Genomic DNA, 24,111 nt, shown 5'->3' with positions numbered 1-24,111 from the left:
ATTTTATTATTCAAGTAAGTTTATAAGAATACTATTGTTACTGTTATTAACTGATATTTGTGTCTTGTTATCAATAGCAGTTATTTGTTGCTGTCATTTTTAAAAATGTATTATTATCATTTTAATGTTTTTTTTTTTTTACTTGTACCTGGTTCCTGATACTACTAATTCTTCGTCCTTATTTCTTGTAATTTGAATGTTTCCATTTTTCCTAAGAGGAATTCTTGCACTCTACTTTTAAAAGCAGTATTTCATTTCATTTACAGTAACAGTGAAGAAATTACATCAATTTATGATGTGAATGGCATCTGAAATTAACTAATTATACTCACTGACGACTGCAACAAATACAATATAGGAACGAGCATATCAGAGTTTCAACAACTTCCCTCTCAAAACATTGGCAGCAGGAGTTTCGTAGTGGTAGTCAACATGTTTATGGAGCGGAAGAATAACATCAGATTCGTGCTTAGTTAATATTCGGTAGATTTTGATAAAGAGAATTTTCGTTTCTGCAGATTATTCCCAACAAATCTTTGGGTACAATAACATAACGAGAAGAAAGTTTATACTTTATTAATTTTGTATTAATTTTTATAAGCTTTATTAAATTTTATAGAAAAATCAGAATCGTATTTTTTATTTATAATTGATTTATTTTGTACATATTAATTTAAGAGTAAATAAATTTCATTTGTGAGAATTTTTACGTGTACAATCTATTCTTGGAAAATCGTTCACACGCGACACATAGAATTGAGGGTGATTAGTCTAATAGTAGTTTAAGGTTTATAGTTGTTAGTAGTTTTATCTGTTTGCTTACTGTTTGATTTAATTCTATGTAATTTTTATTTGATAAATTTGGTTTAGTGGTAATTTTTAATAACAGTAATAGTTAGCTTGTAGGTTACTAATAACTTTTTTTATTCTTTTTTTATAATAATTATAAATTTATTAGTAGTAAAATGGCTGTTGTCAGTAAGGTCGTAATTTAAATAAAGTTTTAAATGTTAGTCACAAGAAGATCGTTTGATCAACGGAATTAACCCGTAGCCTAAGGGAATCTTGTATTAACAGTTCGCAGGACTAGGAATTAAGCGCATCGATGGCACGTCCTGTGGCAGTGAAGCCACCCAAATTTGACAGAAGTTCATTGTGGGCTGTTTTCAATGACAGTTGGAGGTATCTTATCGTAGTGGTTGGACAGCACCGGAGAAGACCAGTTCCTGATCACTGCACGTCAGGGCTATGTAGCGGAATTTCTCCAGGATATACAACCTACGACTTGGTATGATGAAGTCATCGCAGCACTAGGGGATCGGTACGAAAGCACAACCTGGCGGCTATCTACAGAGGTGAGCTAACGGGATGAGTCTGAAGATCCACGAGACGCTACGTGAGTTCGCTCCTGTTATCGAGCAACTAACACAACGGGCTTTAGTTGGGCTGCTACCGGCATATGTGTAGGAGGAAACAACGCAAACATTCATCGACAGGCTACTGGACGCAAGATCAAGAAGCACCTTCTTCTCGGGTCATCGAAGTCGACACCCTTACTCAGTGCGTTTCTTGTACTGCTGGAATAGGTGAGCCAGTGCTACTATTGGCTTTATTTACGTAACGATATTGAGAATTGCTGCAAGCTATATCCGGGGCTCGTTGAGAACCAAAACTGCCGAGTGGAGTCTACATGTATCAATACAACGTGGGAGCAGCATTCGAGCGCGTTGCCAACGATATTGCTAGATCTTTCCCGGTTATCAACAGAGAAATAAGCATCTGCTATTACCTATGAATTATGTCACTAAATGGCTGGAAGTCTACCCTTTACCAAACGAAAAAGCATCATCTGCAGCAGACGCTCTAGTGAATGAATTCTTGTAGTAATGTAATAAATATAAGAATAAAAGTGTTTAGTTACCCATGTAACTTATGAGAGCAATCGTATTATACAATTAAACGAAGTAAAATTAGTTGGCCTCGTTAATACATAAATTGCCTTTTCTTCAACTAATTACATTTCTTTTCTTACACAATTGTCTAAAGCCTCTCTCATTTCTTACTTTATAAATTTCATTTCATACTCTCTTACAAAAAACAACCTTACAAATCTTTCATCTTTTGTTACACTTATGTTTTAAAGAAGTAATTAAAATTTATCTCTAAAAAACAAAATCATTGTTGAGTCGTACTTTCTAAAAAATATTTGATCGTAGGCTTATTAGGGAAAAAATCCGTTTATAAATAATTTATGCTCGTTAGATCGTTAACAGCTCTTTTAACTTTTAACACTAATATCACTTCTTATCTACTGCAATCGATTTCCTGCATTTGCTTTTTATATAACATAAAGATGCTTTACAATATAACCCTTTATAATAAAAAACAACAAGTAATATTTATCTAACAAAATCAGTTATGAATAAGTTTGAGAAAGAATTCAATTCTAAGGCAAATTAATATATTCCCTTCCATTTAATTTATTTACATTTATTGCATAAAGAGGGTGCTTGGAAATTTTCTTTCTGATTACTAGAAATTATATTATATAGGATGTTGCTATCACGATATTCAGGTAAATATCGCGATGAGTGTTCATTTTTTACAGAATTTTACAATCTTTTACTTAATATTACTTTGAAAAAATTCTTTGAAAACATATTTCATCACAAATAAAATAGTAAAAATTTTAATAAAATCTATTTCCCTTATTATTTCAAAGGAAAATTTTTAATTTTTCGGCTGAAAATTATTTTTTTAATATGTGAAACGTTTATTTTGTATAATGCAATTAGTAAAATATTTGTCTTGGTTACATCAATTTATTTTTAAGCAAATTTATTATTTAAAAATATTTAATACCGAAGTGATGTATCAAAAAATGTATACTACCCGATAATGGCAAAGTTTTGTTTTAACTCAACCATTTGATATTATTTTCGTTGTTTGTGTTAACATATTTGCGGCCAAATGTGATTTCAGATTTTTATGAAGTTTTTAGCAAGGTTGCTTTCTATTTGGCAAATCAAACTACGTATAACGATTTTTTTATTTTATTTTTTTTTATAAAATGTTGCACTTCAATCTTTTGCTGTAGATTTCAATTTGTTAAATTCAGCTTGTATCGGAAGATTTGTGAATCCACAACTTGCATTTTATAATTACTCTCATTTTTATGTTAATTTTAATGGCAATTGATTTCTCTCTACACTTTTATCAGTTGTAACAGCAATATACTATTAACAGTCTACTTCAATATGTTGCGGTGTTATACAAAAGAAGTGGAGGAAGTCTTATCAAGACTACGCACGTTTGATCTACATTTCTGTGAAGTCATAAGTCACTGTGATGCTATTCCCTTCCAAAACACAACGTTTGTTGGGATTTCTCAGCTTAAACAGAACCAATCATGATAAATTTACAGACTGTTTATGAATTAAAATTTAACTAATTTTTTTTTTTACTTTGGTCGGAGCCTACGGTAACTTAGCTCTCTTAGGCTCCACTTTGGTGCAGGTAGACAGGCGGTTAATAATACTTAGGAGGAGTATTCTTTACTAACAGCAGGTAACTGATAAACCAGTTAGTTTTTCTTATTTTATTATCATGGTCTTGGTTGATTACTTCTGTTGGCTTCTACATCAACTGATCTTGGGTTCGATACCAGTCAAGGATCAGTTATTAATACCTACCGCTACATCTTCTTCATTATAATACATCTTTAGCATTTCAGAGGTCGTAACAATATAATTAAATTTTAACTAACTAAATTTTAGCTAACTTTGGTAGCCTTTTTGAATGTGTCATTGGGATTGAAAGTGTTTGTAAATTAGATATTTATTTATATATACATGTCTGGAAAACACTAATTTTGCATACAGTCGATACACATTATTATGTACAATTTGATGATGTACGGTTAGTAGATTAGCCATATCAATCTACCGACATATTTATCAAACATGTATTTACAATATAATACGTTTATTCATAAACACATTGAGAAAGAAAATTTGTAATTACACTTTCTTCTCTTATTCGAGAAAGTAACCTTCAGTTAGATTAACCTAATAAAAACAATAAGATAAAACGATTCAAATAAATTTTACGATGCAAATAGTTATGTGAACTGCTGATAATGTGTTTTATTAATTTTAACTTATTAATTTGATGCCTAAGTTCGGTCAACCTACGCTGATATAATTCATATAAATTTGGTTGAATAAATAACGAACGGGTGAGTACGTTCAGAATCCAAGTATAAGCGACAAATGGTGCACAATCAATAGCACATATACCTTGCAATTTATAATTTAAAGTTATGACGCTTGGTTTACCGTATTTTGGATATAGAAACGAAAACACAGAACGGGTTTTGTGAAAACCACGAGACCACTGGTCATTACGCGCGTCCACCGGGAAAGCCAGATAAACAAGTAAAAAACATTCAGTAATCGACATGATTCATTTTCTCTTTTCATTTATCAATTAATTTTCCTCTTCCTTATTTTCTGCCCTTACCCCGATAACTTTGTAAACATTTCATCTCTAAACTTATTTAATCCGTTATCTGTGTTTACCTACATTTTACCAAGCGAGTTGTTTTGTAAATATTATATAAACAGTTTAAGTTCTCATTTTATTACGTAAACTGTTTCAAGTAACACTGAATACAATATAAAACATAAATTATCTTACAAAACGAAAAGTTGTTTTTATAAACTAATTTTCTTATCTTGAAGTTATATTTTTTTAATTTGTTTCCAAATCCATCAGTGTTTTTTATAGTAAATAGACTAAATCTATCAAAAAACAAACAAAAAAATAAGTAAAATTTCTCATTAATAATAGTAACAATAAGGAATACTATACTGCTTCCGAGTCTTATAGATTTACCTGTGAGTCTGTGCAACAATAACTATTGCTGCATAATCTTACGGTTTATGTACGATATACTGTGTATGATACAGTAGAAACAAACTCATAATAAATGATACTATTTTATGACATACTAGAATAGAAGATATACTTCAAAAGTACGTCATTCCAAGGTTGAGCAAATTAGTCTATTCTTTAACTTCAAGGAAACAGAATTTTCTAAGTGACGCCGTTATTATGAAGAAATTAAAAAAATATTTATTTTGGACGTAGTTTTTACAACAGCTAAATAGGAGATTTGGAAATACAGAACCTAAAACCATAGAGATTATAAAATTATGGTATTATAGAACAAAATTTTGGCTGAAAGTTCTCCTCACATTCAATATTCTGTTGAAAGCGATGTTTAAAAAAAAATCAATAAAAATAAATCAATTTCGTCATCACTCTGGTGGGTGATCTTATAATTCATAAGAGAAATAAAGCATAATATTTAAGATCGATCTCATTAATTGCCCTTAAAATTTAAAGTTATAATATAACGTACTTTCAGGAATTATTACTTGTATTCTGGTAAGGATGTCATAATATTTACTACCTTTTCGAAAATGAAATGTATTTAAAATGTAAAGTCTTTATCTACCACATTTTTACATCAGTCGTAATAATTTTAATTTTTTTCTTTTATAGAACGGTTACTTTTAGTTACCACAATTTCTTATTTCGTTCAACAATGACCAAATTTTGGTGAGCGTTATGAGAAAAAGTTAGATATATGGAAATTAATATCAATTATTTTGGGAATATTTTTCGGTTCCATACAAGTTGAAGTAAGGTTAAAACAAAATTAAAAGACATTTTTATTTAATTCTTTGTAAGCTTTATTAACTAAAAATTTCTTGTTACAAAATGAAATTACTTAAGTACTAGAAAAAAGATTTGCAATAAAATAGCATGCTTGATTATTCCAGTTACTATAAAGGGAGTATCAAACTTATCAACTGAAAATATTTTGTTTGTACCGAAGTGCGTTTGAAGATAACTTGAAATTCATTAAATATTAATGACATTAATGGAAAAAAAATTGTATTTGTAGAAAAAATTTTAACAATAATTTGTTCAATTATTGTAAAAGGCTCAGGTTGTCAGTTAGTTGACAAAAATTATTTTACAGAGTAAGAAACTAATTAAAAATTCAATTAAACCAAAATATACTGTTTAAAAAACTCCATCATAATAGTTTGCATAATTAGACATTTTCCAGATAATACAATTGTTAGTAAACAACGTCAGATTTCATTTGAAAATCCATGTCACAAATTTTATTACAAAGTTTAGAGGGTAATTACACTATTACATTTAAATGCTATTATAAATGCAGAAATGTACGAGTATAATTTATATATGTACAAGTAATAATTTGTATTATTCATTATTTTTCTTATAATCTAATTTAACCTAGAGAAATAAAATTTCACAGTAAAAAGAACAAAGTCGTAACATTTTTAAAGATTTATTTTTAACTTATACCAACATTTTATAATAGTGAATTTCATGTCAGCATAAAAGGTATCTCTGTTAGTGGTAATCCTATTTTTATGGGATTCATACAACAAATATTTTTTGTGCATCATTCCCGAAAATATAATACTTTTGATGTTTCAATTCACTTTTTTATTTTTTGGCATTTTCTTCTTGGTGGTAAATGACCCATTTTTATGGATCTACAAATAATGTAGTAAATTATATGTAAAAACTCCAATGTTTTATTTGACGTAAGATTACTATTTAATTAACTTTTAACATATTGGTGGATCAGTATACCGAGGTGGGTCAGTAGTTTTCCGTGTTGCCAATCATAACAATTATTCTTTTAAAATACCATCTTAACAATATCTGAAACATAAGAGTATAAAATTCAAAGTAGTTTAACACGATTCTGAGATATCCTGACAGTTTCTTAAAGAAATTTAAATTTACGTCGTTCTGGATGATTTACGTTTTTTTTTACTGTGATTTTCTTTTTTAGGTTTTTTAACAGAAATGTTTTATGACGGTCAATGGGGGTAAATCTCTCAGTCAATTGCGTGTTGAAAGAAAATCTGTTCTGCTTTGCTGGAATAAATGTTGTGTTTCATTGCTTTGGGACAAATTACAATGATGATAGGCATTTGAACCTTTTCTGTTCTTACGACTACTTACAAACCTACAAGCGCGGTTGCGGTTGATTAAAACGACAACTGATAAATATTATCAGTTACGTGGTTTTCCATTTCATTTTTCAACTTCATTATCAATCTTTTTTGAGCGTATGAAGTAAAACAATATAACGATACAACTTTTGTTACCTTCTTTAGAAAAATACTGAAAGATGTTGGGAGTTTTCTGTAATTTCGTAAGATCTTTCATCTTCACATAAATACACTTAAATCCTTAATATAAAATAGCCATTTATGAATTATTTCTTTTTGTTATAACTGTCCGCTCGTAGTAAAAGGAATTATCTTTCCCTTGTAAATGTACAATTTAGAAGAAATAGCGGCAGAATTTATCATTATCTCAGTTTTCCCGAATTGAGATTTGCCATCTACGGTCTTGTCTTGTTATAGAAACATGCTATTTTTTCATGTTATAAATGACTCTCTATTCGTATATTTTAACTGTATTCGCTTTGCGTTTACAACAAATTTATTAAAATCCATAGAATATAAATTTCTTGTAAAATATACGAACGTAAGAATTTTTAGAATATTTACTAATATATGTGCATATATAAAATAAACATGAAATATATGCAACAGCTGATTAACAAACAGATGAATTCTATAGAATGAAATTTGATATTAATTAAACATCTGAATCTACAATCATCACTCATATAAACATTAAGTAAAAAAAAAACCTTTTACCAAAATTACACTGAATAATAACAGTTTTTCATATTCAGAAAAAAATAAATACGGTTTGTGCAAAAACCACACGCAATCTGAAGTAATCAAACATTTTATAATAATGTAACATTACTTCATATATTCAAACAAAAAAACGCATTTATTGTACCTGAAAATAACAATAATACACCTACAATAAAACGTAAAAAATCTTAGAATATTTCTTCCTTCAGTAATTCTTAGATTACGCTATAAGTTTAAAAAAAAAAAATATTAACGCTAGCATTTAACACTATCTTATGTTTAGGAAAGAAGAATGCTTAAGACATTTCCAGATAAATTATTTTTTCTTAAAAAAAGGTTTTACTGTGAAAGTAAAGTGAAAAAATATGTTTCACAAGATGACCAGGAGAACAAAATAGTATCTTTAGCTTTACCATTCTTTTAAGATATGTGAGATCAAGAGCTCTATTTACTGTGGATAAGTGGAAATGGAAAATTAAAGTCGGGTAAAGAATCTGAGATGCCATCATTGAGATGTAATAGGTGTTTTTCCGACAAAATTTACTGAATGTTCTTCTTTTAGTGAGATTATATTGCAGCTTAATACTCTTGTGTAAAGAAAAACCTATATTTATGGATTAACGAGCTAATTTTAGCATAAATTAGCATTTTATAATAACAAAAAAATAGGCATATTTTTAGTAAATATATAATGATCAGTATTTGTGAAATAAAGCTTTTGTAAGATTAAATTACTATTTTTAAATGTGAATACCCTTTTTGTTTGAGAAAGTAAAATAAATAACAGCGCCTTTAGCGCAGCAGGCATGGTACAATCTTAAATGCTTATGAAATTCCTTGTCTCACTCTCACTGTTGCTTTATTTATCCCTCTCCTTTTCTCTTTGTCACTCTAGTCTTCTTCCATTTGTTTCTTTTCTTTTTCTTCTTTTTATAAATGTAGAAAAAGTTACAAAGAAATCTAGAAAATTGTACTCGCTTAGAATTGATAGTAGCGACCCAGTTTCAAAGGTATTAAAAATATATTTATTCCTTCTTATGATTTTCTTATGTGATTCTTATTTTACACCTCGTAAATATAAGTCTGTACTTCAATAGCTATAATGCGTTCGATATAAACTCGTTTACATGCTCGTGTAATAAATAGTATTGAATAAAGTGGCATCCCATTACCATTATATAAAAGATAAATGTTCTAAAATGTTTCTTAATACATAAAGCGAGCGTTTAAGGAAGTACTCCATACTACTAGAAGAGTATAGTAGCCACAAAAATTATAGAAATCAATTACACAGATTATTTAGTTTATTTCCCTATACTACTGTTTGTTTAAATTACTATTCCTTCATCACAATTTTGTTTTATACGCGTATTAAAATTAATTATATCTTAGTTTAAAAATTTTAAATACACTCTTTTGAAATAAGATTATGGTTACGGAAGAACATTTTTTCTGGAATTAAGGAACCACAGACGTTTAAAATAACGAAAGCAATTCCTTTTTTTTCTAAGCACTTTTTAATTTTGATAATTTTGTTTGAAACGTAAAAAGTAACTCTGATTGTACATGTAAAAATGTCTACTAATAGAATGAATTTGTATTGTAAAGTGTAAGGGATTTTCATGATCATTTCTTTTTCATTCGCTGCAAAACTTTCATTTCATAGTCTGGCATACAAGCTTCCAGCTTTCGTGATGAATTAGAAAAAAATAAATAAAAACAAACCTATATCAGATTTTTTGATATTACTTTGTATGAAAGGTACTCTCAAACAACACGCAAATCTAATCCGCATAGAAATACTTATCAAATTAATTTCATTGTTATTGCATATACTAATTAGACGGAAGATTTTTAGAATACTTAACTATCCTTTCATTCAAACGTTCTGTAACTGATTAGTGCAAAAGATGTGACAAATATTAATTCTCACTATCGTAAGAAGAAAGAAGTTACTACAGGATGGCATACCGTAGTTTTAGAATAGATAAATAATCATCTAATTTGAAATTACTAAAGTATAATGTTTGGAATACACTATTTTAAATTTTAAATTAAGCTTGTATAAAGAGAGACATTATCTATCGTGCAACTAATTTGATATAATTAAAATCTGCATCTGTTATAATTATTATAATTAGACTATATGAGATTTATTGCGCATACTTGTATCGTTTCTGTGTATTTATACCATATTAATTTGTTAATTTTAAATAATCGATAGATGAAGCCGTTACTTGTTAAAAACCCATCATAACCAAAAAAACTAAAAACAATATATTATTATTATTAAATTTCACAAGAATTTTTGAGATTTTAATTTCATTTTATATTTTGTTTATTTTCATTTTTCTTAATTTTACGAGTATGTACGTGTATTTTCTACGTAATTTTATATCATATTTAATCCCTACTACCATTATCATCAAACATTTTACAATCCTTAGGCAGTATTAATGAAATTTACTGAACGAAGAGTGGTAGGTTACAAAAAGTTCCCTTTTCATCCCAGAAGAATATTCTACCGTATATTATTTATTCAGTATATGGACATTCAGCTATAATGTGGCAACATTTTACGAACCTTCACCAAGTATAGTCCAACTAATTGCCCATGTATTCCTATGAAATTTAGCAGTTTAGTTAAAATTAAATATATAATATTAGAGTTATCATGACTACACGAAGTAAATGAACATTTGTTTGTCAATAGACTACTCAGAATATTAGTTTATAGTTACAATTTTCTCAATTATAATTACACTATTTTATACATTAAATTTTATAAAATTAATCGAGCTTATGAGGATAGGGAAACCAGTAATAGTATTTACATAAAACAGATTATCCGCCAAAAGTGTATGTATATACTGTACGTATTGCAAAGAACGTATATACTGTACGGTTCTACCAAAGAACAATTAAAAAGCAAGTTTAAAGAAAAAATATTTCTGCTGAATTTAATTTTAGATTTTAATTATTTTTTAAGAATACACCGGACACTAGAAAATATAATCTTACTGAAATATTAATTTTAATAACAGCTATTGTATAATATTTCAGCTAAGGAAGGGTAAGGAGTCTTCTTACCCTTCAAATAATAAAAACGTTCGTAAAAAGTGTACAAGGTATGCTCAGGACTGAATATTGTGCATTAGCGTTTTTTTTATTTACTAAAGTAAAGATGTTTTTAAAGTACTTTTTAAAAGATAGAACAAGTTTTCAAAAAGTTATCAATACTTTACAACATCAGCTTTTAGTAATTAATTTCTTCTATGAGATCGAAATTATAGAACTACAAGTTGGTTCTATAAAACGTCGAAGTTTCTTCTCGTATACTTTGTTTAAAGTTCATTAAACTACTCGAGAAGTGACTACGTCAAAAGTAATTTTTTAATCCGAGAAAGATAATCTTTTATAATTACAAATGTCAATCGGATCATTTAAATAACGGACAAGAAATGGATTTCATTTAAATAACTTTAAACTTCGTGGTTGAAATCACAGAGTAATTAATGGAATATATATAATACGTAGCAAATTTAATTGCGTAGCTTGCCTTTTACCGGAAAAAACCAGTTTACTATCACACTATTTTATTTAATTATGCTGAAATACCTATCGCTTATCCTAACATAGAGATTTCCTTCCCCCCCTCTTACACTGGCTTTCTTGGAAAGACTTTCCTGCATTTAATGAACAAAAATAAAAGAAAAACTAGGCCTGTAGATAAACCAAGAAGCAAAGGCATGAAAATGAAATTTGTAGTAGAATATACCACGTAAAAGCATCTAGGCAAAACTGCTTTGAAGATCTGATATTACTTAATTCTTTGTTGACAACATTATGTTTATCTCTTAAAGCTAAGTGCAGGTAACCTAAATGCACAATTTCCTTAAAATAGCTAACGTAACCTGGATTGTACAATTAAAAGAGTATTATAAGACACGGTTAGAAAAACTTTTTACAGAGAATTTTTTTTGTAACTGTACAAAGTGTAATATCGGAAGAAAAATAGTGGCATCAGTTCTACTAAGTCAATTTCTTCTCAAACTGGACCTGAGTATAAACTTCTTATACTATCAGATATCACCAGCAATGGATTATTTTTATAAAAACAAACTTAATATTCTTATCTAAATTCCAATAAATATAAACGATGTTTAAAAATAATAATTCAGTACAAGACTTTCAAATAGAAAATTATCGTAAAAAAATTGGTATTTACTTACAAACAAAATGTATGAAAAATTTTAACAAAAATTTCTCTGTCTTTGTTTATCTGCCCGGCTCTCTCTCTCTCTCTCTCTCTCTCTCTCTCTCTCTCTCTCTCTCTGTGTGTGTGTGTGTGTGTGTATGTGTTGATAATGCTGGCTTACAATGTTTTTTTTTTTATTTTACTGGGTAAATCAAATGGACGAAAATTTTGTATTTGAAGTTATAGCTGTGGGCAAATATTTGCCATTTTGCACCAATCGAAATTTTTTTTCTTGCTCCATTTATTCACTCTAATTTTTTTAAGAGCGCTGATAATCCAATTTTTTCTTAGTTATACTATATTCCGAAAATGTTCCAAATTTTCAGAAGAAAAAAGCTCTACCAAATTTTTAATTAGATAAGATTTATATTTTATGTTCTGCGGGATTCCCATGTTCCAAGATTTCAAGTCTTAAAATTGAAGGATGGAGGACTTATTCATAGTAATGGTATTGGTAAACTACTTGTTAATTCTAAGGAGTTCCTGCTTAAAAAATCATTTAAATGTATGTATGAAGTGAATTCGAGGGCACACGCTTACATACCGGTACTTTATATCTCTTCCTTGAACAGTCATGAATAATTTGTCATTTTCTGTGATAGAATGTGATTGTCGAATAACCAGACAATTGAATTGGTTTAGTTATTCTTTCAGTAAGGTTGTTCGTAATTTTCTTGAAAAATTGTAATTTTTTTACTTTCTTTTTTTCTCTTTAGACGATTGTCTACGCATTTCTTCATATATTGCTCACTGAGGACTACGTTAAATAGTATTAGACTTATTTTCTCTTCCAAAATATTTTTTTATCAATTTTAATGTTTTCAAACCCTTTTATACCTCTAGAAACCATTTTGTCTTTCTGTTTTTAAAAATTTGTTAGTTTGTCAGTTATCATTCTAAAGAGATGTCTAAAACCTTAATATTCTCTCCTTCATTTTATATTCTAGTTTTTCCAAATTTTTATGAATTCTTTTTTGGGCTTAATTTTATAAATCTCGCTTATCAGTTTCGGTCCGCAAATTCTACCTAAAATATATGTTTTTTTAAGTTTTCTACAAATTTGTTTTAGCGAAGGTTTTCAAGCGTTTTAACCCGTTTAACGCCCCTGGTATAATCACTGGCATATAATTTAGAAGTTTTCCATTTCTTGGGATTTTTTATCTGAGCCGACGCATGATATCTAATTTTCCATTCTTTGTATGGTTATTTTCATCCCTTCTTTCTCTAATAAGTTTAAGATGATTACTCTTCCGAAATATTTGAACTTCCCAACTCTTTTGGTTTTATCTTCCTTCTGAGATTACATTTATTTCTGACTGACTCTTTGGTGTTCAAAAATAATTCCGCTTTTTCACGTGATATATGAAGGCCGATCTTTTTCTGGGTTTTTCAATTCTGCAATCTAATTTTTCCTCCTTCCGGATTTTTTTGCAAGGATCACCAAATCGTCCGCAAAAACGAAACGGTAGTTCCGAAATGTATAAATTTTTCCCCAAATTTCACCGAATCAAAATTTCTAGGTCTTCCAATTTTTCCGTCTTTCGTCTGACTACTTACTCAAGAACGTACTTAAAACAGATCGGAGAGACTCTGTTACATTGTCTAACTCCAGCTTTTAGCTTGATCGGTTTGGAAAGTTGATTCAAACGTTTTACTTTTGAAATTGGTCTTGTTAATGTTTCTTTTATGTTATATCGTTTTTATCTACATTATATTTCTCTAACACCTTGAAATGCGACGTACTTTCTGTTAATCAAGTCGTATGCATTCTTGAATTCTACAAAATTACTGTTAATTCGTTATTTTTAATTTTAGTTTTATTTTTGGTCACATAAATAAAATTTAGTTTTGTTGTTTTTAACTCACCAGGTTGGTCTGTGGTGAACTTGTCTTCCCAAATCAGCTGATTTGGAAGTCGAGTGTTGCTGCGTTCAAGCCCTTGTAAAGGCTGTTACTTTTACACGGGTTTGTATAGCAGATCGTGGATACCGGTGTTCTTTGGTAATTGGGATTCAATTAACCACAGATCTCAGGAATGATTGAACTGAGATTGTACAAGACTACACTCATACACATCATCCTCTGAAGTAATACCTGGGCTAAACAGGAAAAAAACTTCTTAGTTTTAGAATGTTATTTTTAAAATAGAGATTTGTTCCGTGCAGTTTCTTTCTGGTCTCAGCCCATCTTTATATTCGTTATTTCTTTTTCCAAAATATGTTGAATTTTACTTAATAAAATATTAATTAAATTTGTTAAAGGTACTAATAAAAGTGAAATCCCCCTGATATTGTTTAGATTCGCCCTGTCTCCTTTTTTATGCAAAGGGTATATAAGTGTACATTTCAAGTATTCCAGAATTTTTTCTGGGCTCCAAATATTTTTAGATAAAATTTCCAATCTTTTTATTAACTTTTCTGGGGAGAGTTGAGCATCATTGCTACTGTGTTATGTTTCTCATTTGTTTTACTGATTTTTGAAAAATTTGATCACTTCTCGAACTTTGTGAAGTTCAAACGTCTATTCGGATGCTGGGCAATTGAGAAGGTTTTCAAAATATTTTGGCATATAGTTTTAAATTTTCTTCTGTTCCATTTATATTTCCCCTTCTTCAGTTTACAAAATAAAACGTGGAGGTTAATAATTTAATTTTAGATTTAAATTTCTGATAGAAGTCTCGTGATTAATTTTCTGAAACTTTTCTTCGATCTACGACTGATTTTAGTTACAATTATTGTAAAAATGCAATAAACGGTTATATTATTACAATGAAGTATTTGATATTTTTTGAATTCTTTATTCTAGATCACAGATTCACATTACTCACCTTTTACCATGTAAAGCTGTAAGTTTATTTGAAGAATCATCTGGAGGAAATCTAAAATAACCTTAAAATATAATTCTTACGAAATAATTATATTCACTTGGTTTTAGAATTAAATATCCTAAGATTTAGTAAAATGTTAAATTTATTTTACTACAGCTTAACAGATTTTATTGAAGACATCAGTTGTTTATTTTTTATTTGCAATATTATTTTGTAAAAACAATTTTTTCCTAATTTCATATCTTTGTACAAACTCCTTATGAAGTCCTAAAATAAAAAAAAAGATATCTGAATAACATTCACTCAATGTCAGATCAACCATCGTATTTGAAATAAAGAAGATAAAGAATTTTCAAAGGTCGTACTTGATTATTTGGCAATAAGTCTGAATACACATTGTTATTCAATGGACAGAAAGAGAAAAATGTCTTGTTCAAAGAATATTAAGTAGAAAACTATTGACAGATGACTAAGTACTAATGTCCAAGCTTGTATTTTTTTATTAAAATCAGTTAGTATGTTAAAAAAAAAAATTGTTATATGTTAAATACTTTAACATAAATTAAAACTATTTTGATAATATGAATAATTTTACGCAGCTACTTTTATTCATATAAATTTTTAGAATAATTAAAATATAAAATAATATGTGCAACCTTTTTTTTATCCAGTATTATCAGTAAAGAATTCCTTGATACAAAATGAATTCACTACATCGCATTATATACTTATTTATTTTAATATTTCCATTAAAAATACAAATTTTTTAGGAATATAAATAATTGTATTTTATAAATATGCATAACAATTTGAATTACAGTCACAAATATTTATAATAATATAATTAGAAATCTCACATTTACATTGCAAGTAAATATTTATTGCACATTACTTATGCAAATATGCATAACTAATAATATGCACTTACATACTTTTAATACATCCAAAAACAAAATATTTAATTCACCTATACAGCATAAAATAAGTAAGTGTTCCTCTTGAACTAAAACAATGTAATATCGAAGATATTTACCTAATTTTAACAACACCATGTTATGGGAGGAAGTAAAAGAAGGGTTTCTGATCTGATTGAAACCCTCTTTCTTATATTCTTAGTGATGATATATCCTTAAAGAATACAAAATATAATTATTACTGAAAACATGCATTATAGTCAGCCAAAATCAACATCAACATGAAAAGAAGGTTACAAAAAAAATTACAGAAAAAAATATCTGCTCATATCTACACAAATTATTTTGTTTTAATTGATTAGATTACACACATCCTTACTTATAAATGTCTGATTGTAATTTCAGTTGATTAAAGAGTGATTCAAAAGGATTGTAAAATAACTTTTGAAGCATTATACTAAGCATCTGTTTTTGATTTTAATTAGAATTTTATTTTAGTGAGGTAAATTCAACCCATGCTAATTATTCTGAACTTCATTATAGACTGATATAGGGAAAATTATGAGTTCTCAGTATTAGCATTAGTTGGCAAATAATTTCTCAGCCTAAATAAAAATTCATTAATGACCAAATTCTTCCTATAACAGTGTAAATCTGACAACCCCACCTAAAATATTATCTACGATTAGGTACTTCGCTTTTTGGACTCTACCTTTGTTAGTACAGCTATTCCACTTTATTAGATCTAAATTAAATAGCTGAATGTCGATAACCTGGAAAATTCTATGAAATTATTTTCATTTAAATTCAGTCTTAGCTCATTGAAACCCACCTTGTTTTTTATATATTTCCAGTTTATTCTTTTTGAAAATGAACAAGGCCAGTAAACCAAGGTGTTCCATTAAGGAAATAACTTAAAAATTAATTAACTAACTGATTCATAAGATTAAAACAGCATATTATATTTGGCTTTTATTGTAGATCATTCTTTTTGCAGAAAATGCTTTTTTAACTGTTTTTTGTTGATCGTTAAACGAATGCGTTTTATTTATTTATTTTTTTTAAGACCTGTGATTTGCTTTTTCTTTGTTTTTAAATAAGGAAAAAGAAATGTGATGATAATACTATTAACAATAGTATATTCAGTACTATAGTGAAAATAATAAACTACCCACATTTTATATTTTAAACATAATTATTTAAATCAACAAACAAAATTTTATTTCCACATTAATTCTTTTAATGTGAAACACCTTTAAAATTTTAATGGTTCTTAAAAATTTAACAATTATAATTTATGATGAGACAACCAACATGAAATAATTTCATTGTTAGCATTGAAATAGTTGTTTACAGAAATTTTTATTGCCCAATTTATAAATGTAATTTCTGCCAGTATCATATAATTGATAACATAATTTTGTGAACAATTTTAATGGCGTAAAGGAAATAGTATTCCATCATATTATCTGGCAACATCTCCATTACTAAAGACACAGAATTTATACCATTAATGCTCTTTTACAGTATTTTTCACATCATAAATGTATTAAAAATATTGAATAAATAAATATAAGGAAAAACTCTGAACACAGGGCTAGAAATAATTTCACTGTTATGAATAACTTTTATAAAATTATTACAAGTCCTTGTTTACTACACGTTATCTTGCAAGACCAGACCTGTATTTTAACTTAGAAAATTTTATTATAAAATTCTCAAAAAATTGTCCACATTAATTATCTTATGTCTATATAATGGACTTACGCCCTTTTACACACTTGCCCGAAAAAATAAACACCAATTTCACTTTTCACTACAGAAAAACAGGAAAATCGAAATATTTCATGTGTCCGTGATCCAAATCGCATAAAATTTTCCAGTACTATCCATAAGCCCTTAATCTTTTATATCCAGACAAAAATCAAGAAGAAAATCCATAAAAAACCAATCCAAAACTTAGTAAAACACAGGAGTAAGCAATCGCATCGAGCATCCACACTCAACCTTTGTACTTAACATTCTCTATTCATTACTCCATAATGAATGGAGTTCTTTAGTATCCACTGATACTTCCTATAGCATCAGTTAGACAATTTTTAACATCTACCACTCAAACAGGAATTATATGTATATTATCACATACTGTCGTGCCATTCTGGCAGCTATGTTTGCGCTTTCATTTTCTGGGATTCCAGCATCCTCTGAAGTCCATACTGATAAACATCGCTGTTCTGATTGATTTAAAATGAATAGAATGTACATTATGTTCGCAATAAGGGTGTCATTAATGTTCTTGTTCTCAATAGTAGTTAGTTAGATAATGAGTCAGAGCATGTGAGCACTCTCTCTTTGCAGAAATATTCTGTGTAGCGAAGAGCTTGCTGTATAGCAGAATGCTCTGCTGAATAAACAATTGCCATCTCTGGCAGTTTCCGTGAATAGGCTTCTCCATTTACATATATGGAGCATCCAATGCCGTGTTTGGTGTTAGAACTTCAGTATAAATTTTTATGTATCCTTCGTAGCTACTTATGGTTGACCAAAATCCCTGTTGGATGATTACTGCTGTTATCTCTTTTATTTTTTCATAAGAGTGATCCAGTCTTGTGCTTACTGTTGGTTAAAACCATGGAGGAATTTCTCTTGCAGAAATTGATAATGTGTTTGGTAAAACAATTCCTTATTTTCTTGTCAATTCACGATACCATATTCTGACTGGTTTGGAATAAGTAGCCAAAGGATGATTGTTAAATGTTTTATTGTTTATATGGGCAGGAAAGGCCCATATATTTGGCACATATCTTAACATAGGATCTTTCTTCTATAATATAGTGGCATTATGCTGGCTTTTCACATTAAACTAGTCACTTGTACAAAACGTGCCTGTGGTATATCTGATTCCGCTGTTATATTTTGTATAACTTTTGTAGGTGCAACTTTCTAGTGGATGGATATACAATACACCCATAATTGAGCTTTGATTGAATCTGAGTTTAATAGGAACTTCCCAATATCTTCACCAGGGATCTACTCGATCCTACCACCAAACAGGATTGAGTGCATTAGTCAAATATGAGTGGTGGAAGTTGAGCAATTAATCGTGTTATGTCATACTTCTTCTAATCAAAATTCGACAGGTATATATTGCAGAAAGTGATCTACAGCGAAAGCTTCATTCTGATTGCGACCGTTTGCAGATTTGTGTTTATTTCAACCACTTTGGTGGTAGCTCTAGTCGACGTTAATACAGCTCCTCCTCTAATTCTTATATTTGGCAGTTGATCTCACCGATAACTATTACATCTTCTTAAGCAAAAATGTTCATCTTGGTGGAAATCCAGACCTATAAAAATTGGGTCTACATCATGTATTAAGAGTTAGAACTCATGGATGTTTGACAAACAACCATTTACGTTCCACCAAAGAACCAGCTTGTTTATTTTTTAATGAGTTAATCTCGTGACTTGCCTCCTGACCATCATTTATTCCTCTTTTCTTCCATCCTTCAAAAAGCTTTGTATTTTTTAAGAATATGCTTGTGTAGTTCCTGGCCTCCGACTCGGAGTCCATCAAAGCAGCAGACGACAACAGGCATGACTCAGTGCCTGGTTTAGGCACCAAATGAAAGGCAGAAACATGGGAGACCCCCACAACAGGAATCACACCAGTCATCGCTTCTTTCATGAGGGAAACAGACCCTCTTGTGTGATTTTAGGTGGTCCCTATGGTTTAGATGAGACGACCTCAGATGTACAAGTCTTGGAAGGCTCCACAGAAGGCTCTGAATCAATCACTTTCTTCACAGGCTCATCTGAAAAATTTTGCAGACTAATCTTAATTTCTGGTTTATCTGTCTTATCTTTCTTTCACCCAAGGAGGCCTGCTGCTCCGGCGGGGATGTTGGCATCCGCCGGGAAGTCCCACGTCGAGCCCGCCAGGGAACTTCTTCTGTCTTCTTCCATCTTCTTCTTGGTCTTCTCCAGGTGGTGGTCGACGATGAATTGCCAATTCACTCTCGTGCACGCTCTTTTATAGGAGCCTGGACCACTCCAGGCTCCTATAAAAGAAGGGGCTGCAGTGCCGCTATGGTGGTAAAAGTGAGTGGTCATCTGCGCGGTGAGAGTGATGCATCCATGCATCAGTACTGTGCACTCGTTGCTACTGTTATCGCCTGCTGATATTAAATTAGGCATATTTGTAGTAACAACATAAATAAATTCATCAAAAGATTTATTTAATGCATTTTTCCTCATGTGTGTGTATACAGTATATTAAACACAATTTAAAGATCAGTGAAAAAGCTATTTAACTTTCTATTTTTACTTAATAAATTAATTCACTTTTCATAATGTAGATATACTAAATTAAGTTAGACATTTAAATTTTTTTTGTTATTGACAAAGAACATTTGAATTTATTGCAAATAAATTTGTTTTATTTTTTTATGAAATGGATGTTATTGGTATTTACAAATGATATACTTAAAACAAATTACTTTTTCATTAAAGAGAAAAAACATTTTGAATTAATCCCTTCCAATTTTTTCCTACTGACTTAAGGTAATGCATAAAACATATTTCTGCACAACAGGAAAAGTCACATCGATATGTTATTGTATGCCGTTTTATGCTGAGTCATCCTGATGGCTGTAATTATTCTAAATCCATAAAGGAACAAGTCTTCAATCCAAATTATTTTTTTTTTTAAATAATGATGTTCACTGTTCAGCTAATCTTAAGCATAAGCACAGCAATCAGCTATTTGCAGTACGCTAAGATTGAGTGTCACCTGTGTTTTGAATTGCTTTACAAACTGATGAGTCTATACAGCTCAATGATGAAGGCAATAGAAACTACTTTATCTTTACTTCTTTCCCAAGTACGCCATACATGGCATTTGTTATCTTGAGGAATGGCTTTGTCATTTTCAAGATCATATCATGTGTAGGTAATGTTAGATCAATTCTAATCATTATGATTATAGTACCTAACAGACACAACAATATTAATATACGAGTATAAATTTGAAGAAAGGCAGCAAAAAGATTATTTTGAAACAGCCCTATTTTATATTTTTTCTAACCAAAATTCATCAATATGTAATTGTGATTTTTCTTCTTTTTTTGTCTTTATTTCTTTGTTATTTGTTAATTACTAGGAGATTTTTCAGTATATTCAACCAAGAAATATGTTTTAAAATCAGTTGCATTCATATAGACTGCCTATAACCAAAAGAAGGTGTTTTTATCATTAAAAAAAGCATAGCATATGAAATAGTAAGTGCTATACTGTCATAGTTACTGAATGATAAGTAATTAATTAAATCTTTGTAATTCAAATCTAAGTTCTTAGCTACCCTTGAACACTTTAAAATCTCTGAAAAATGAATGTTCTTATCAAGGTAATGTTTCATATGCTAATATTTCACTAAATAATGTATTATTACGGCATTTCATTAAGAGAGGAATCTAAGAAATCATGATCCATGAAAGTCTTTAACTACTTCAGAGTAGATTTTGGTTTTTTCTTCCAACAGTGAACTATAATATCTTTATTTTATAATAGTTACTGGTTTTCAGCCTGTTTTTGGCATTATATTCTCTTTAATATATACAAATAAAGATCTATATATACTTATTTTCTGAAAAAAGTTAATCCTTGAATAACTGAATAAATTAAAAAAATATATATATATTTTACTTCTCCCATCCAAAAGAAATTACATGGTTTTCAAGTACTTATAAACAATAACAAAATAATAAGATTTTTAGATAAAGAAAAATTTATAGGTAGAACATAATTCAGTTAATTACATTGTACTGACAATTTGTCAGTCTTACTAAAACTGCAATGAATCACCAAGCTGTTCATGAATTTAAACATGAGGAATACACAATGTACAATAATCTCTGAATTAGAGAGGAAAAAAACACACACAAAAACATGAAACCTAAAATGGGAGAGAAGATTATTTACCATTAGTTATTACAAATCAGAATAATCCTTCAGATCTACATACATCCTAATATTCATGTCTACAGCTTTATGCTCTTCCTTTAGATTATGAGACAAAATAAATCTGTGTAATTAGCAATATTTTTGCTTAATTGAGATTACTAAACATTTCTTATTTATTAATTTAAATACACATAGAAAATTTACTGGTACTAGTTGATAATCTGGCTAAACTTATTTAAATAAGCATTTTAATATGTTATGTAAACAATTCTACAATAATTGATGTAATTTATCAATTTTTATACACAATTTTCTTCTTAATATACAAAACCTAGCAGCAAAATTCTCAGTAAAGTAACAAAGGTTTCTAAAGAGTTATCCTTTTAAATGAGTTTTTCAGAAAGCAGTAATTACCAAATGATTCCAACCTAATTTAATAGGTAACAAAAGTATTTAAATCATCAAACTTTGGGATTTTTATACAAAGAGCAGTTTCCATCTGCATGATGAAAACTGCTCATGGATTATCTTTTCAACTTTTTCTTTGGTTTATAAATTTAACTTTGTTACTAGTGGGTCTGCAGGTGATGCTGATGTTAATGGAATCCATTTGAAGTGGTCAAAGTTGCAATTGGTACATTTAATACAATATCTACATGCATGTTATGTAACATAAAAATTTCTCTTAAGTAAGAATTGAAATAATGTTCATTTAGTGTGTAATGAATACACAATGGTCAATAAAAAATCCTAAGAAGCTTTAGACTGTACTTAACAGCATATGTGCAACCAGAATCAAGTAATAGTGTGAGGAAATTTTTATCAGACCCTACAGATCATTCTAAAGGCACTGTAGATGATGAGATTAAAGCTTGCCTAAAATCTTCCCATGTTCGGCCCAATTTTAAACGATTTTCCCTTAAAATAAATATGAGGATAATAAAATCTAATTTTGCAGATAATATATTTTTCTGAATTTCTGCTCTTTATAGAAAATGTTTTACATGAAAATGTAAATGTATTAACTTACATAAATGAGCAGAATGTAGAAAAAATGTTAATTTATTTATTCAGAATGCCAATGAAAACATTTGAATCCTTAAATATAAAACAACTAATTATTTTTGTGAAAGGGCAATATTGATAGCAAAATAATTATAAGAGTAAATTAATAACCTGATTTTGATGAAATTAATTGGGAATAGGAAGTTACCCATAAACCCATTCATGCCAAATTAGATGAGATGATTATGATGATCTTCCTCTACCTTTTAACATTCTTAGGAACTGATTGGGCAACCTCAACATATACAAAAATTAAAGTTTGGCTGTCCCATTTTATTGTTAAGAAACCTGGACCATCCTCTCCACAGTAATAATTCTTAACCTCAAGTTACATCTTTAAAAAAATGTATGATTGAGGCTAAGATTGTAACAGGTGTTAGTGAAGGTGAAACAGTAATTATTCCAAGAACTTCTCTTGTCTCGTCCAATTTAAAAGATTTAAATTAAAAGTTTTCTAGTAACAACAGCATTTACTATGGCAAATAAATAAATCTCAGGGGTTAACTCTTAAAGCTGGATTAGATTTGAAAAGTGATGTTTTTTATCATGGGCAACTATAGTGGTGTTATTAAGAACTTTGTAAGTTACATTTATGAATTACTTAATTCTTAAGTTTCCCAGTTTTGTCTACCTGATAGCTTCAGTGACAAATTCTAAGATTCTATTGTAGTATAAAGTACACATAAAAATAAGAAATGCACCTGGCACAGAAAATACATTTTCACTAAAATATGACATTAAAATTTAGACAAATTTGCCACCATTTTCAGAAAATAAGGTTTTTAAAACCAAATTAAATACACAATAAAAACATGAAACATACTGATTAACTCAGTAACCCTGGAGAATGCAATTTAAGTTTGATAAATCTATTAATTTTACTTTAGACACATCAGATACACATAGCATAAAAAGTTAAATAAATATAAGTTAAGTTAACTTAAGTTAAAAGTTTATTAGCGTACAAAGTTAAATAAACTTGCAAATATTATCCACAGCCGATAAGGCAGTGAATTCAACTGATTTAAAAAATAAGAAATATAAATATTAACCAAATTCTGGGAATAAGAACAAAGAACATAATAAACAAGCATACTATTTGCTCACAGATTAAACATGCTATTCACAATTTTATCACACACTAAAAGGTTTTCACATTCATAGGCACCATTATCAGTCCCATCCAGAACAGCACTGACCACACAGCTGCACAATAACACCAAAAAGATCTTGTGGAAGCAAATTTCCATTTGTTTATAAAGTCAATTACTTATTTATAATAATATTTTCCAAA

General features: G+C 29.1%; 1 protein-coding gene across 1 annotated transcript in view; it reads left to right on the top strand.

Moving 5' to 3' along the window:
* Nucleotides 1-24,111, top strand: part of nAChRalpha1 (nicotinic acetylcholine receptor alpha1) — a 671,059-nt gene that overhangs the window by 610,817 nt on the left and 36,131 nt on the right. The gene's annotated exons all lie outside the window — the stretch shown is intronic.

Source organism: Lycorma delicatula, chromosome 1 (assembly GCF_047948215.1).
Source record: "Lycorma delicatula isolate Av1 chromosome 1, ASM4794821v1, whole genome shotgun sequence".
Lineage (NCBI taxonomy): Eukaryota > Metazoa > Arthropoda > Insecta > Hemiptera > Fulgoridae > Lycorma > Lycorma delicatula.
This window is presented reverse-complemented; position numbering and strand designations above follow the sequence as displayed.